The sequence below is a fragment of the Ranitomeya variabilis genome, chromosome 1, assembly GCF_051348905.1.
Source record: "Ranitomeya variabilis isolate aRanVar5 chromosome 1, aRanVar5.hap1, whole genome shotgun sequence".
In the NCBI taxonomy this organism is placed as follows: domain Eukaryota; kingdom Metazoa; phylum Chordata; class Amphibia; order Anura; family Dendrobatidae; genus Ranitomeya; species Ranitomeya variabilis.
The window spans coordinates 449,933,397-449,947,241 of record NC_135232.1 but is presented as its reverse complement, the minus strand read 5'-3'; the positions used below and the strand labels follow the sequence as shown (position 1 = coordinate 449,947,241).

At 44.7% G+C, this 13,845-nt stretch overlaps 1 protein-coding gene across 3 annotated transcripts in view; it reads left to right on the top strand.

Moving 5' to 3' along the window:
- The window catches only part of CNTLN (centlein), a 578,743-nt gene that overhangs the window by 374,178 nt on the left and 190,720 nt on the right, over window positions 1-13,845 (top strand). The window lies entirely within an intron of this gene.

Below are 13,845 nucleotides of genomic sequence, written 5' to 3'. Positions count from 1 at the left end.
TTGGCCGCGCGTGCGCAGAAGCGGCGCTCTGCTGGCCGCGGCTTCAGGAAAATGGCCGCCGCGATATCCATCTGCGCACGCGCGGCATCCCGCGGCCATTTTCCTGAAGCCGCGGCCAGCAGAGCGCCGCTTCTGCGCACGCGCGGCCAAAGGAAGATGGCCGCGCCCACCGATCACCAATGAAAACGAACAGCGCGCTCTTTTAAATCCCCTGGCAGAGGATTCAGGACTTTGGGCATGCGCACACCACTACGCCACCAACGGAAAACTACGCAAAATCTGGGGGAAGACAAGACGCCCTTTTGACCAGACCAGCCTGATTGACAGGCGAAAACGGAGACTTTGCAAAGGTATTTCGGCAACTTAGGTGGGTAATAAACGCATAACAAACACACTAATGTAATGCCCACCTCTGCCCCTATTTAACGCTATTTTTATCCCATCTTCCAAAAACGTGGTGACAGGTTCCCTTTAATTACAGCTTACACACAAATTTTTTTTTTCTCTTTTTGGGCATTCTATGTGTAATCTTTTAATTGTATGATTGTTCAGTGTAAATGATTAGCCATGAGCATATTATCTTCTACCGCAATGTATTACTAGTTTGAGCTAATATTCAAACAAAACTATGTGTTGGTTATGATGTGATTATGATAAACCGTTAAAAAGCAACGTTTCGACCACCATTTGGCCTTTTTCAAGCATACCAAACATTGCAAAGGGCTGGCTTAAATAGGGTGGATACCACGCAGGTCACCAATCACTAACCAAGCACAGCCCACATTAAAATATACACAGACATAATGCACAAAACAAACATCAACAGTGCATATATTTACCACCCACCAATATTAATATATGTGCCATTCAAACAAACCCATTATTCAGTAAATAAATGTGGAATCCATGCTTTGTTTATCCTGTGTTCAACAAATCCACTTCTTGCATCAACGTTGTCATGGAGAACTCCAGCCAATGGGTGTGAACATGTCCGGATCTTAATGATCAAATAGGCTCAATAGGAAATATCGGCACTAAAAGAAAAAGCAGCCTATCCATGCATTTCATATATGCTAACATTGTACCTATAGCCAATCCGGTACCCCCTCACATCGGATGTACCTACATCATCATCATGCGTCTCCCCTGATCTTCTCAGCCCACAGCGTGCGAGAGCAGGCGTGTCACACGCCAGACGCGGCCACATCACATGACCGCGATGAGGCCACGCCCAGCACCAGCACGCCCACTCATCACACTGCAGCGGTCCCATGTGATCGCTACTCGAGTTGGTCACCCAGGCAACGTTGATAAACCACAGGGACTTCCACCGAGTCACTGATCCTCTCGGAGAACACAGCGTGTAAATGCAGGCGCGCCATATGCCAGATGAGGCCACATCACATGACCGCAATGAGGCCACGCCCAGCGACGGCACGCACACACATCACACAGCAGCGGTCCCATGTGATCATTCCTCGAGTTATTCACCCAGGCAACGTTGGTAAATAACAAGGGCTTCTATCACAATCGGAAATATAGCAACCTAATACGAAACCTTATTTGTAACACAAGATCTATAGCACCAGAACCACACTACATAGCACACACAAAAGCATAATGAGGCAGTCGGAAGACAGTTGGCAGACAATATATGGAATCAACACCACATGTTCAATTTTGCAATATTTTATATCAATTCTGATCATAATTCATGATAATAATCATAATTCCAACTCTTAAACTACCATTATCCATCCATCGACCGACTGTCACATCAATTGCCTATATTAAAAAACAAAAGAGAAAATTGTTAATAAAATAACAAAAACAGTGTATTAAAAGCAACATAACCGATGACGACACTATTCCTATATATATGATCGCCTCTTGCACTTAGGGATTGCTAGTGTTAGTTCTTGCTGCCTGGTTCTGGAGTTGGAGATGTATCTCATGGTTGGAGTTGGTGTTTGAAGATTTGTTCAAGAGATTTTTGCATGGAGTTGGTTTGTGTGCACATCCTCATCCTCTCCTACTTTCTCCTTCCTTTAACTCCCCTGTGTCCCAATCTGTTGTTTTTTTCTGTAAGTGTATTTTGTATGGTTGGTATTTGCATTTATCCCTGTCCGTCTTCCCTTGTTTGTCTCGTTAGTGTGTACGTAAACACTTCATCTTCTCACAACCCTGGGTGGGGGCAGGGACAGATTAGGATTGATTATAGAAGCATAGCAAGGCACATACATGTACCTGACATCTCCAAATTCAGGAGTTATCCCTAGTTCTAGGGACCTGGTTAGCACCCATAGTCCCAAAGTCACTGCGTGACAAGTATAAGGTGTTTTTATTTGGTATTCGACAATATTGTATTTATGAATAGTGGGCAACCCCTTTAACATTTCTTTTTTTACTGCTATGTGAACGGCATAAAAATGAAACCCAAGCAAAAATGAAGGAACTGAATTGTTTTCTATTCCACTCCCCAAGATATTTTTTGTTTTGTTTTTGAGAAAATGGTGGCATTCAAAACTAAAATTTTCTTGCAAAAACGATCCCTCATAGAAAAATAAAAAATGATGGAAGGAAAAAAAAAATGAAAAATTATAGTCTGCAATTGTTTTTTTTTTTTTTTTTGCTGTGAGCAGATGTATTGGCTAACAGAAATATCATTCAAAAACTAAGTTTATTACATTTATTAAAATCACCCCTATACAAAAAAGCAACTAACACAACAAAAAAACAGATAATACCCATCCAACCAAGTGGGAGATTAAACATCAATAATAGTTCTCACAATGAATTTATATCTCTAAATGGGGGTTATACTGACTGGATAAACCCTCTGCTAAAAATGTGTCAATTCACAAGGTATAGAGATAAGTGCAAGAAGATACAAGACAGAGAAACCAGTACAGGTATATATAACCCTAAATCATCCTTAGGCTTATCTCCTAACTAAGCTGCGGAGGTTGGCACCCTAAAGATTAAAAATGCCAATTGGTGCCCCCCACTCATCGGTGGCTCTCCCTATTATACCTGGTTACAGGTTTATCTAAACCTATGATTAATAAAAGTGAAACGACTTGGATGACTTGACAGGTACACCCTAAACACAAAAATAATGTAATGCTGACCAACACATATATGAAGATACTTCTAGCCCTATTCAGATATAGAAAGACTTAAATGTATAGTACTTTTTATACAGAGAAAATAATTGGTTAAACATGTGTCTATGACCGAAATTGATCCACATGTCAAACTAAAGAGTAAGTCTTTCCCTCAAAATGTGATATTTTACAAAAATAGCAAACGTGTTATTTTATCAACATCAGGCCTCTACTAATATCTGTTAGTCTCAATGGACATGCCTCAGTGCCTCGACACGTTTCCCCTTTAAAAATGTAAGTTCATTAGGAGGCCATATAGTGAGAGAAGCACCCTGTTGATAATGTGCTTCATTATCAGCACCAGTGATAAGTGAACCTGCTTGGATAAGGTGTTATCCCGAGCATGCTTGAGTGCTAAGAGTATCTTCAGCGTGCTTGAAAAATATGTTCGAGTCCCCGCGGCTGCATGTCTCGTGGCTGTAAAACAGACACAACACATGCAGGGATTGCCTGTTTGTTAGCCAATACCTGTATGTGTTGCGGCAGTCGAACAGCCTCAGGGACTTGAACATATTATTCGAGCACGCTGAAGACACTCGGTTAGCACCAGAGCACAATTTTTGCACCGGGCCTGCATTTTTCTCCATATATTTCTTACTATGTACACTATGTTCAAAATTATTATGCAAATGACATTTTTCTCGGATTTTCCTAAATGGTCAATGCAAATGACAGTCAGTCTAATAAAAGTCATCACCCGTTAGATTATACATCAAATTTTATTGAAGAAACCTCCCAATGATAACAGTATAATCTCCAAAATGAATAAAAACTCAAAATGCACTGTTCCAAATTATTAGGCACAGTAGTATTTCTAAACATTTGATATGTTTTAAATAACTGAAAATGCTCATTTGTGGAATTTGCAGCATTAGGAGGTCACATTCACTGAACAAAAAAGCTATTTAACTCCAAAACATCCTAACAGGCCAAGCTACATGTTAACATAAGAGCCCTTCATTGATATCACCTTCACAATTCTTGCATCCATTGAACTTGTGAGTTTATGGAGAGTTTCTGCTTGTATTTCTTTGCATGAAGTCAGAATAGCCTCCCAGAGCTTCTGTTTTGATGTGAACTGCCTCCCACCCTCATAGTTCTTTTGTTTGATGATACTCCAAAGGTTCTCTATAGGGTTGAGGTCAGGGGAAGATGGTGGCCACACCATGAGTTTATCTCCTTTTATGCCCATAGCAGCCAATTACTCAGAGGTATTCATTGTCATGCATGAAGATGATTTTGTTTCTGAAGGCACGTTTCTGCTTTTTAGACCATCGAAGAAAGTTGTCAGTCAGAAACTCTATTTACTTTGCTGAGGTCATTTTCACACCTTCAGGAACCTTAAAGGGCCCTACCAGCTGGTTCCCCATGATTCCAGCCCAAAACATGACTCCTCCACCTCCTTGCTGACGTCGCAGCCTTGTTGGGACATGGTGGCCATCCACCAACCATCCACTACTCCATCCATCTGGACCGTCCAGAGTTGCTCGACACTTATCAGTAAACAAGACTGTTTGAAAATTAGTCTTCATGTATGTCTGGGCCCACTGCAACCGTTTCTGCTTGTGAACACTGTTTAGGAGTGGCCGAATAGTAGGTTTATGCACCACAGCAAGCCTTTGAAGGATCCTACACCTTGAGGTTCGAGGGACTCCAGACGCACCAGCAGCTTCAAATAACTGTTTGCTGCTTTGTAATGGTATTTTGGCAGCTGCTCTCTTAATCCAATGAATTTGTCTGCCAGAAAACTTCCTCATTATGCCTTTATTTGCATGAACTCTGTCTGTGCTCTGTTTCAGTCACAAATCTCATCAGAGTATGATGATCACTCTTTAAGTTTTCGTGAAATATCGAATTTTTTCATACCTTGTCCAAGGCATTGCACTATTTAACGCTTTTCAGCAGCAGAGAGATCCTTTTTATTTCCCATATTGCTTGAAACCTGTGACCTGCATAATAATGTGGAACATCATTTTTGAGTAGTTTTCCTTTAATTAGAATCACCTGGAAAACTAATTATCACATGTGTTTAAGATTGATTTCAGTGATTCATTGAGCCCTGAGACACAATACCATCCACGAGTTTATTTGAAAAACAAAACAATTAAATCTTTAAGACACTTAAATCCAATTTGCATAATAATTTGGAACACAGTGTAGATCCACTGATGACCCAGATAAGGCAATTGCAGACTGACTTTATGAAAGTATTTATTAGGGGCTGTTTCCAATACACAAGTAAAATAGGTGAGCAAAATACCATCTGATCGTCTCTAACATGTCACGACACTGCTCCATGAGGCATTCAGCCTGAATTTTGTCTGTATTCGCTACTGCACTCAGAGCAGTATGGTTCTGAGGCACTAAGAAGAAGATGAAGGCTGCATTCTTGACACTCTTATGGCTTCATATGGTTGCCTTTATTCACCTATGTTTAGTATTCCAGTCCATACAAATACTGTAGCTTTTACACTGAGGAATAAACAAAATCTATGAATAATAGTCACAAGAACTTTTTTCCCTGCCCTCTCATACAATTTATAAATCATTAAAGGGAACCTGTCAGCAGGATTGTGCTCAATAACCTACAGACAGTGTCAGGTCGGCGCTGTTATCCTGATTAAAATGATACCTGGTGATGAAATCAGTCTTGTGGTTGTTGTTTAATCTTTTTTCAGTTTTCAGTTAAGGATATGCTCGTGCCCCAGTGCGGCCTGTGGTGGAGGGGGGGGGGGGGTCTTCATGTGGTGCTCTTATTGAATATTCATCTGTCTGACTCCTGACAGTTCACTGATCCCTCACTGACCTGCCCCCTATTTTACATACTGAATTTAATATGTTTTGAAAAAAACTTAACATTCAGCAGGTAGGTGGCGGCGCTGTAACATGATCGCATGTATAGTGTTCATGTAATTATTTTATTTGGTGATATACATGTATTCAGAAAAAAAATTCTCAAAATGGCATCGGCCGCGCCTGTGCAGTAGCATCTATTTGCGATCCGATAGATGCTACTGTGCAAGCCAGGTGGTCTTTGTTTTTTGCCCGCAATAACTTATTACATTTCAGGTCCGGTGACAAGAATGCCAGAGCTGATGCCCTCTCTCTCATTTCTGTCCGGGCACCAAGAGGAGGAGCCTCAATTTATCATCGAACTTTCCAAGATGGTTACTGTTGCTCCAGTGACCCTGTCACGAATTCCCCCATTCCGAGAAGGAGCAAGTTTTGTCATGGGGCCACTTGTCCAAGGTGCCTGGTCACACGGGACAAAGGAAGACACTACAATTGATCTCTCACTACTACTGGTGGCCATCCATGAGGAGGGAGATCTATGCTTACGTGGCTACCTGTCTGTTTTGTGCCCGCAATAAAGTCTCCAGACAACTTCCTACTGGTTCTCTCTTGCCGTTACCCATGCCATCTGGTCTATGGCAACACATAGCAATGGACTTCATTACAGATTTTCCAGTATCCAAAGGTTGCACCGCCATCTGGGTAGTCGTGGGTTGCTACTCCAAAATGGCTCATTTTACCCCATTGTCTGCTCTTCCGCCCTGAACTGGCTGACAGCTTCATCGGACATATATTCCGTCTGCACGGATTTCCTTGTCACATTGTGTCCGATCGAGGTTCGCAGTTCACTTCCAAATTCTCACGAGCTCAATGGATATTGTCTTGGACTTCTCCTCGTCCTATCGCGCTCAGTCCAATGTGCAAGTGGAGCGTGTCAACCAGGTCCTTGGCAACTACCTGCGCCACTTTGTCAGTTGGTTGAAATGACTTTCCTGGGATCAGTTCTCATACAACAAGCATGTTGGTGAAGCCTCGGGAGAGTCTCCTTTCTACATTGTGTTTGGTCGGCAACCCCAGGTTCCCCTCCCGGTGACTGTTCCTTCTGATGTCGCTGCGGCAGATGTCCTCTCCAAGAATTTTGGAAAGTTGTGGAAGGACCTCCGCCTGTATGAAGAGACATGCAGACAAAAGGCGCCTGGATTCTCCGTGCTTCAGCCCCGGTGACAAGGTATGGCTTTCGTCCAGGTACGTCAGGCTGAAGGTTCCCTCTTACAAGTTGAGTCCTTGTTTTATCAGTCCTTTTTAAGTGCTGAAGCGGATCAATGAGGTCTCCTATAAACTCAATTGCCTCCTTCATTACGGATTCCGAATTCTTTCCATATATCTCTGCTGAAGCTGGTCCTCCTGAGTCCCTTCTTCAAGGAACCAAAACCACGCCGATGCCACCTGCCTAGGATGATGTTTTTGAAGTGGAGAACATCTTGGCCATTTACAAGGTGAGAGGCAAGACCTTCTAACTTATTGACTGGAAGGGATTTGGTCCCGAAGAGAGGTCCTGGGAGACTAAGGAAACATCCATGCTCCGATTCTCCTCCAGAACTTCCTCGATGGTCTGATGAAGAGGGGGCGTAAAGGTGGGGTACTGTTAGAACCTCGTGCGGTGCCCTGCTCTGACAGTCAGGGTCTCCGGCGTGTCACTTCACTCACCGGTGCTGCTGTTGGTTCTTCCCTTCCCCATGCTCTGCATGCTTCCAGCAGAACTTCCAGCTGGGCCTCTACCCATGTCCTTAGTTCACGCATGCTTCCTCTCTCTTAAAGGGACAGCACGTGCACTTGCTATTTCCTCCCCAGCCAATGGCTGTGGGGAAGTATGTATATATTGCTTCCTCCCCACTGGGGAGGTGCCTCAGCAACTTTACTGTTTTGGAGTCTATGTTGTGTAAGGTTGCATACCAGTCCCTGCTGCACTCTGGTGCAAATCCTGCCTGCTGCACTCTGGTGCAGATCCTGCCTGCTGCACTCTGGTGCAGATCCTACCTGCTGCACTCTGGGGCAGATCCTGCCTGCTTCACTCTGGGGCAGACCCTGCCTGCTGCACTCTGGGGCAGACCCTGCCTGCTGCACTCTGGGGCAGACCCTGCCTGCTGCACTCTGGGGCAGACCCTGCCTGCTGCACTCTGGGGCAGACCCTGCCTGCTGCACTCTGGGGCAGACCCTGCCTGCCGCACTCTGGGGCAGACCCTGCCTGCCGCACTCTGGGGCAGACCCTGCCTGCCGCACTCTGGGGCAGACCCTGCCTGCCGCACTCTGGGGCAGACCCTGCCTGCCGCACTCTGGGGCAGACCCTGCCTGCCGCACTCTGGGGCAGACCCTGCCTGCCGCACTCTGGGGCAGACCCTGCCTGCCGCACTCTGGGGCAGACCCTGCCTGCCGCACTCTGGGGCAGACCCTGCCTGCCGCACTCTGGGGCAGACCCTGCCTGTTGCTCCATCTAGTCTGTCCTCTGCGTCCAGCTGCTGCGCGTCTGTTGGTCTGTCCTGGAGTGGCACCTGGCATTCATCTAACCTCACCATCAGAGGCTCTGGTGAACAGTCAGGTGCTCACTTAGTCACACCCCTCCAGGCTCTCCATTGGATAGATCATCAATATGGTGTGACTGGACAACCCCTTTCATTTAACTTTTAAAACAATTTTAAGAAAATGATATGCCCTTAGAAGCGAACAGTTTTATTTGAACTGATAATGTGCTCCTCGAAAAAAAAAAAAAGTTGGACACCCCTTATGAAGCTCTATAATCATTCTGACGCACAAAATTAAGTTAACACTATATTTTACAGTCACCCATGACCGCACCAGCGAGGGAGGGGATCCGACCTTCAAGGACAGGAAACTTTCAAGATAAAAAGGGCGGCTCCTCTCTCCGCATCAGTGGATCCTTTCCTTGACAGGGGAACCTTCAGTCCTGCATGGCGGCAGAAGAAAGAAGATAGGCAAGTTCCCAGATCTGGGCCGGTCAGTTGGGGCAGGGAAGTGCCGTGGGGGTCCTGATTGGGTCCGGTGCGTCAGTCGTGCAGAGTCAGCAGCACCATCACTGCATGGTTAGCTGGCAGCCTCACGTCCCAACGTGGTCACAGAGTGCAGCCAGGATGACGTCATGTTCTGATGACGTGGCCGGGACCTTTCACCCGGAGCACTTCCGGGGGCGGGTACTGGAAGCTGCAGGAGTGCACTGTCTGGCAGATCCCCTACAGTGCAGTTCTTAAGGGTGGATCATTGGCCAGGCAGGGGCACCAGTGTTGCCATGGATACACAGCAGCCCTCTCCACTGTGACAGCAACAGGGGCTGCACCCACAGCAGCAGCATTTGGAGCCAGAGCAGCCGCAACGACCTCAGCGTCTGATGCGTTCACACCAGGACAGAAGCACCAGGCGCACCAGCAGAGCACGAAATTCCAAAGACTCTAGGACAAGTCTGCACAGCTCTATCAGGATGAAGTATTCCACAGACTCGAGGAAAACCTTTCGTACAACATTCTCCCTCCTGTTTCGGTACCCTTCAATTTCCTCTGAGTGGTGAGCTACGAGAATGTAATTTTCATAATGCAAATATCTCTCCCTCTCTCCTTCTCTGTCCTCTTGCTTTTCTGGAGGATCCTCCTAGAAAATGCACAGGTACAGTAAGTTGAAGTACAGAGCCTGTGCTCTGTGCGATCAGGGTCTAGCTAGTACATGGCCCAAAAAACTGTGCCAAGCATGTGTATTAATGATACAGTAGCAAATGAGATCCCAGATTTCTACTCCACACTAAGAACTCTCATCACTACGGAGGTAGAAAACTTTTTAAAGGTCCCAGTCCCTCTCAAGGGTCCCCCTACAGGAAGTGGACAATTTAGTGAGGCCGTGAGGTCCACAATGGGTCTAGTAGACCAGAAGGCCATCTGTCCAAGATGTGATGCTTGGGACCTTGGACAGGAAAAGCGTATATCCTTCCCTGTGAACGTGAAGGTGCGGGATCTCATTAACCCCTTATTTTTGAAATCTGACCAGTGTCACTTTGTGTTAATAACTCTTGAATGCTTCAACAAATCCCAGTGATTTTGAGATTGTTTTTTCGTGACACCCTATAATTTATGATAATGATACATTTAGGTCGATATGTTTGTGTTTATTTACAAAAAAAATTAGAAATTTGAGAATAATGTTAAAAAATTTGCAATTTTCAAACTTTGAATGATTATCCCTTTAATCCTGATAGTCATACCATAGAAAACCCCTAAACCACATTTCCCACATGTATGCTTTAAATCAGTCACATTTGTAAAATTTTCTTTCATTTTGATAGCATTTTAGGAGGTTTAAAAATGGAGCAGTAATTTTTAATTTTGTCAAGGAAATTTACAAAATTTATTTTTTCAGGGACCTATCCAGTTTTGAAGTGACTTTAGGGGTCCTATACATTGGGAAACCCCAAAAGTAATACCATTTAAAAAACAGCACCCCTTGACATATTGAAAACTGCTGTCAGGTAGTTTTTTAAGCCTTCAGGTAATTTTCAGGAAGTCATGGGCCACTTGCACATTGAACAAGTCTGTAGGAACCTGTTCACACCACCAGAAAACTTGAAGACACAAAAGAGCACAGTGAGGTCAAAAATACTCTGTTGTAAAAAAATCACAGTAATCAGCAAGTGCTAGTCAAAAGATGTAAAGAAAACAGGGTATTTAGTTGATACGTTTTTTTTTTGCAAAAAAATGTATACTAAAGCTGCTCCACCAAATTGTCAAGGTATACCCTTATAGAGCAGTCCTAACTAATGTATAGAATCCCTATCTGATGTATTTAAAACCTGATCATCTGTATAGTACCTGTATAAGCAGGGTTCAGAGAAGGACTGTCCATGTGGACATGCAGGATGGAACAGCTTAAATGCAAATGACCCACAAAGGAGTGGTGGACTCCCCAGTCTTGTAGAAACAAGAGAACAATTATAGAACCAGAAACACATGGGCTACTTGCACACTGAACAAGTCTGTAGGAACCTGTTCACACCACCAGAAAACTTGAAGACACAAAAGAGCACAGTGAGGTCAATACATTCTATACATTAGTTAGGACTGCTCTATAAGGGTATACCTTGACGATTTGGTGGAGCAGCTTAGTATACATTTTTTTGCAAAAAAACTTATCAACTAAATACCCTGTTTTCTTTACATCTTTTGACTAGCACTTGCTGATTACTGTGATTTTTTTACAACAGAGTATTTTTGACCTCACTGTGCTCTTTTGTGTCTTCAAATTTTCAGGAAGTAATGCAAAATGACATGTCAGGAATGAAAAAGTGTATGTTTTTTATAAATGTAGATATAGCTTGGGGAAGCATTCATGCAGGGGGCATTCGTGCACTATTATTCGTGTACATTTTTTTTTTCAAAGTACTTTTTTTTCTAAGTATTCAGCAGTTATAACATGGCAGTTAGACAGGGCAGGAGACAGGTAAGACAATCAAAATCTATTCCCTATTCAGTTGGCACACAGCAAATACTCACCATATGTATTTGTATAATCTATATCATGGCTGCTGCTTTCACACACAATCACCGCCCTTGCATCAACTCTTTACACTCCATCCATATTGGCCCCTCTGTCCTTGCCTCTCCTATGTATAGCACTCATGCTCTGTTCACATTGCTTAACAGTACAGATCCATGCAGTCCCACCATCCAACACAAGAGACGCTCTCACAAATCACTTAACCATCTGCTCACTCTTTCTATCCTCCTTCTCCTAGTTGCTGGAGACATCTCTCCGAACCCCGGCCCCCCATGTTATAGCCAGTCAAACCTCCCACCTGCTACACCAAGAAACCCCTCTAACCTTATTAATATTCCCTGCATGCCTTCTGTCTCTTTGAATTGTGCCCTTTGGAATTCTTGCTCTGTGTGTAATAAACTCTCCTTCATTCATGACTTCTTCCTTTCTAACTCTCTTAATCTCCTGGCTCTTACTGAAACCTGGATCCAGCAGTCAGACACCACCGCTGCTGCTGCTCTCTCATTTGGTGGACTACACTTTTCTCATACCCCAAGATCAGACAACAGAGCAGGTGGAGGCATTGGTCTGCTCCTTTCACCCAAATGTACCTTCCAAGTTATCCCCCAAGTACCCTCACTTGTATTCCCTTCCTTTGAGGTCCATGCTGTCAGACTCTACGTCCCCTTCTCCATGCGAGTGGCGGTGGTGTATCGTCCTCCCGGCCCCTCTCGCCAGTTCCTGGATCATTTTGCCACCTGGCTTCCACACTTTCTCTCTTATGACACCCCCACCCTCATCATGGGTGATTTCAATATCCCAATTGCTTCTCCCCTCTCCCCATCTGCTTCTCACCTTTTATCTCTAACCTCCTCTTTCGGCCTCTCGCAGCATACTAACTCTCCAACACATGATGATGGAAACTCCCTTGATTTGGTCTTCTCCCGGCTTTGCTCACTGGATGATTTCACAAACTCCCCTCTCCCGCTCTCTGACCACAACCTTCTTTCATTCTCTATCAAGAACTGCCATCCCGCTCAGGTCACCCCCACTTTCCACACTTATAGAAACATACAGGCCATTAACACCCAGAAACTTATGAAGAACTTGCAGTCTTCATTGGCCCCAATCTCCTCCATCTCTTGTCCTGATTCTGCTCTGAAGCATTACAATGAAACCCTGCAAAGTGCCCTGGAAGAAGCTGCACCTCCTATACATAGAACAACTCGGCACAGACGGCAACAACCGTGGCACACGCTGCAAACACGTTTCCTGCAGCGGTGTTCCAGGTGCGCCGAACGTCTGTGGAGAAAATCTAATCTGCCCGAAGATTTCATCCATTATAAGTTCATGTTAAAAACATACAACTCTGCCCTTCACCTCTCCAAACAAACCTATTTCAACACCCTCATCACCTCGCTGTCCAATAACCCTAAACGTCTCTTTGACACTTTCCGGTCCCTACTCAACCCAAGAGAGCAGGCCCCAACCACAGATCTCCGCGCTGACGATCTGGCCAATTACTTCAAAGAAAAAATTGACCACATTCGACAGGAAATCATTTCCCAATCTCTTCATACCAAGCACTGTCCTCCCTCCCCCACTGCATCTAGTTCACTCTCTGACTTTGAACCAGTTACAGAAGAAGAAGTAAGCAGGCTCCTTGCATCTTCTCGCCCGACCACTTGCACCAGCGACCCCATTCCGTCGCATCTCCTCCAGTCCCTTTCCCCGGCTGTCACCTCTCGCCTAACAAAAATATTCAACCTTTCCCTCACTTCCGGTATTTTTCCCTCCTCATTTAAGCATGCCATCATACATCCACTACTTAAAAAGCCCTCCCTCGATCAAAATTCTGCCGCTAATTATAGACCTGTCTCTAATCTTCCCTTCATCTCTAAACTCCTGGAACGCCTGGTCCACTCCCGTCTTACCTGCTATCTCTCAGATAATTCTCTTCTCGACCCTCTTCAATCTGGTTTCCGCTCTTTACACTCTACTGAAACTGCCCTCACTAAAGTCTCTAATGACCTACTAACAGCTAAATCTAATGGTCACTATTCCATGCTAATTCTCTTGGATCTCTCCGCAGCATTCGACACTGTGGATCATCAGCTCCTTCTCACTATGCTCCGCTCCATCGGCCTCAAGGACACCGTTCTCTCTTGGTTCTCCTCCTATCTCTCTGGCCGATCCTTCACTGTTTGTTTTGCTGGTTCCTCCTCCTCTCACCTTCCCCTTACTGTTGGGGTTCCTCAAGGATCAGTCCTAGGCCCCCTCCTCTTCTCTTTGTATACTGCCCCTATTGGACAAACAATCAGTAGATTTGGTTTCCAGTACCATCTCTATGCTGACG